A 3,708-nucleotide genomic window follows, 5' to 3' on the forward strand; every position below is an offset into this window, starting at 1 on the left:
CAAGTCAATTTCCAGTCTGTGAAGTGGGAATAATTCCTGTGAAGCAGATGAATAGTCACTGAATGGATTCATCTGACCCATTTCCATTCGGTTTGGATAAGCTGCAGGAGAGGAGTTGTGATATGCAGATAGAGTTGTGTGAAAGCGAGCTGTGAGACGGCAGAGTTGTGCTACGATGGCGGTTAACCCCATGGTCGTCAAATGTGATCATGAAACACAGGATCGTTCCATTCAGGCTGTATGAGGGGAATTGCTTGGTTTAATCCAGTCAATCATAATATAGCCTCTAATGTAATGTTTTATTTACAACTAAAAGAGAAAGCAGGAGCTCGGTCTCCAGTTCAGCACCATGGACAGCGCCGCACCGACATACAATAACCAGCGCGGTCCTGAGACATGTACATGTATCGCAGCCAATAACTTTGTTGTTTTACGCTATTTTCCTATAGATACATAAATCATAAACTGCCACGCAAGCTTGTTAACTCTGCGCTCTAAATCTGGCTGTAATGATTTCAGATTGCATTCTGGGTACGCTTTGCAAAAATAGCTGTGTCTACCTTTTTGAATGCACACACGAGGGAAAAAAAGCATCTTCTCACAAACACTGTTTCCAGAGAGAAAATGCTGTGCAAACAGCAGGGGTGTGTGTGTGTGTGTGTGTGTGTGTGTGTGTGTGTGTGTGTGTGTGTGTGTGTGTGTGTGTGTGTGTGTGTGTGTGTGGATTTACAACCACAGCATTAAAAGCCTGTCTCCCTGTGTCTCCCTGATAGATAACGGAGTTGTCCTGGAAGAAGAAAGAAAAAGGACAGAAAGACGCTGATGGAGACGACACAAACGGACCCTGAACTCCTCATCACCACCGCTGTGATGGACGACGAAGATCGAAGATGTGTGTGTGTGTGTACGTGTATGTGTGTGTGTGTGAGTAGTTGCTTGCAAACAATGTGGACACCTAGACTTGAACTCCAGACTTCCTGCAGCATGAGGAGGAAGATCAGCGTCTCACCCTCATCTATGTTTACCTTCTGTCGTCTCACAGTGTTTTGTGTGACAACAGACAGCAGGCGATGTCTGGCATGTGATGTTTAAAAATTAGAAAAAAAAGAAGAAAAAAAAAGATTGTCGAGGGGAAAAAAGTTCAGCCTGGCTCAACGAGCGTTGTATATTGTAAATCAATGATAAGCCTTCAAACGTATTGATCCGCTGGATCACATTTAAACGTCTGGTTCTGAAAGCAGCATGCCTGCTGAGTGTTAAAGCCTTCACACACGAGGGGGCGTGACGAGTAATAATCTCTGAATATTGCTCTTACTTTTCATACACAGATAAAATGCAAATGTGCAAAACAAGCATCCAATACATGGAAATATTACAACCTTTGAACTTTTTTTCTCTGTCAAGTTGAAATTGAATATACGGTTGTAAAAAACATCTATTCCCTGTTATTACTATAGTTGCTGATGTATTTAATGTTTACAGCTTCCCGTCGCATGCCGATGCTGCTATTTAACACAACGCTATTTCTACAACATCTCGGCAAAGCCACTGAAAAGCCAAACAAGCACTCTTGTGTGTTTCCTCAGAGCTGCGAGGCTCCACCGGCCAGTCTCATCATTTTATGGCTTCAATCGTGACACAAGAAAGGATACAGAGCGAGTTGGAGCCGAGTTGCAGGTTGAGGAACTATTGATTTAGCTCCCTGAGCGGCGGGAGACGAGCTGAAAACATTGCCTGGCTGACGGATATTTGACCAATCTATCCTCTGAAGAAATCTTCTTCTTGGATTTGGGAGCTTTTGAACACAGCTTGAAAAATATGAGACATTCGGACGGACCTCACCGTGGGATGTGAAGACGTTCGATAGCCTTTATTCTTTTCTTTTTTTACATGTAGCCTGCTGGCTTTGTACTCGTGTTCGCTGTATATATAGACACATGAGAAATCAACACTGGCTATTGTAATATGGAGTGGGGTAATACCAGATTTCATACCCTCTGATTGAGACTCCCATGTCATGAATAAATCAACTTACTGGCCACAGATAGAACCGCCTGTCAGCCAAAAAAGCATGGCATGCTTTGGTTTGCTTTCTATCCTCTTGTACTGAGCGCCAGCGATAATCCTCCCGGTGTACGACAGCAGCTGACTGGGCATATGTAAAACAAAACTATGCTTTCTGCAGTGTGTACGGTCCACACTATTATTATTCATGATGAGGCCTGGTAACCCCTGTTTAATAACAACCACATTAATAATCATAAACCATTAGGAGCATCTGTATTCCCTGCACCTCCAGCAGAGTTTCACTGTTGGAAAAGCAGAGCTCGGCAGCCTGTGGCGATCAGCACAACTCATGAGCACTAATTACTTGCATTTAAATGTATTAATTCAACTCCTATTGACTCAATACCTGCTTATTCATGTATAATATTTAACGGGCCACTCTTCTAACGTGACGTTCTATCGTAGAGCTCTGCTACGATATGTTTCGTCTCCATTTCTGATTCAGTGACGACAGGAGGAGGATCTCAACGCTGATTGGCTTTTGCGTCAGAGTGTCACACTTAACTAAATTATGTCATTCACACCTCAAAATAAGACAACGTATTAGATCCACTATAGGGGAAAAACGGAGCAGAGAGAGGGGTCAGTATTCAGAGAAAACTTCTAAACGTGTGACAATACCTCGTTAAGGTCCGTAGGGTGATGGCTGTGGATCTGGGTGTTTATTGATCGGGGCTGTTGGGCTAAGATGCTAGCGGAAGCTTTCACATGTTGTCATAGCAACGGCAAACATCCGGTCAAGCAACGTGTTTACTTCCTCTATGATCTCTATAATAAAGTAGCAAATCTGCAACTTTTTTCTCTGAATATTGGCCCCCTCTCCTGTTTTTTTTATACAGTGGCTTTAATATGCCGTTGTAGACAATTAACCTCAGGCTGCAACATTTAAATGTAAGATTAAATCCACCTCCTGTCATTTCATTCCATTCAAGCCCCCAAAATATTCCCTTTTAAAAGGATTAAGATTTCTTTTAGTTATGTTTCTCATGTCGCACAAAGCACATCCTGGTAATTATAAACCTACCAGCTCAAACTTCAATGAATCACAGGGTTAACAGAAGACCTCTCCTTGCATGTTAATGATCCATTCTGTGTACAGAAATCTGTTACGCTCAAAGAGGGGTTTGACCCACGTGGTCCGCTCATGAGGGGTTTGCCCTTGGCTGATGTTGTATGTATCTTTAATTGCGTTCTCCCTGTGGGTGACACAACACCTGGAGGGACGGCGCCAAACTCCGATTCTTGCTGTTCTGTCCTCAACCGGAGACCAGTGGTGTAAATGATGTGCACTCTTATTAAAAAAAAAACACGCCTGTCTCACCTCAATGACTCTGCGTCTCTGTGTCCTTGGTAGAATGGATGTTAATCTCTGTAATTAATTGGGTTCATTATATTTGATATTTTACATGTTGTACCACTCGAGGGGTTCGGTTATCTGAGGAGAGCAGCTCAGCCTCCCTAATGATGCAACGGAAAACTTCCTAAGCATGCTTCATTATCGCACATCCTGCTGAGACGTGCTGATGTCCTCCGACTGGAAGGAAGGAAGGGAACTAAACTCACCGATTAGCAGAGAACAACACAATCACGTCCCTGCATTTACTTTCAATTATCGTACACAATGATTATGCACATTAGCCA

At 43.1% G+C, this 3,708-nt stretch overlaps 1 protein-coding gene across 1 annotated transcript in view; it reads left to right on the forward strand.

The window, feature by feature from the left end:
- The window catches only part of uts2r (urotensin 2 receptor), a 36,020-nt gene extending 32,632 nt beyond the window's left edge, over window positions 1-3,388 (forward strand). The window contains exon 4 of the mRNA XM_084002029.1: window positions 774-3,388. The gene's annotated coding sequence lies outside the window, so the exon portion shown is untranslated. The remainder of the gene's footprint in view (window positions 1-773) is intronic.
- Window positions 3,389-3,708: the final 320 nt, after the last annotated feature.

The sequence above is a fragment of the Eutrigla gurnardus genome, assembly GCF_963514095.1.
Source record: "Eutrigla gurnardus genome assembly, chromosome: 22".
In the NCBI taxonomy this organism is placed as follows: Eukaryota; Metazoa; Chordata; class Actinopteri; order Perciformes; family Triglidae; genus Eutrigla; species Eutrigla gurnardus.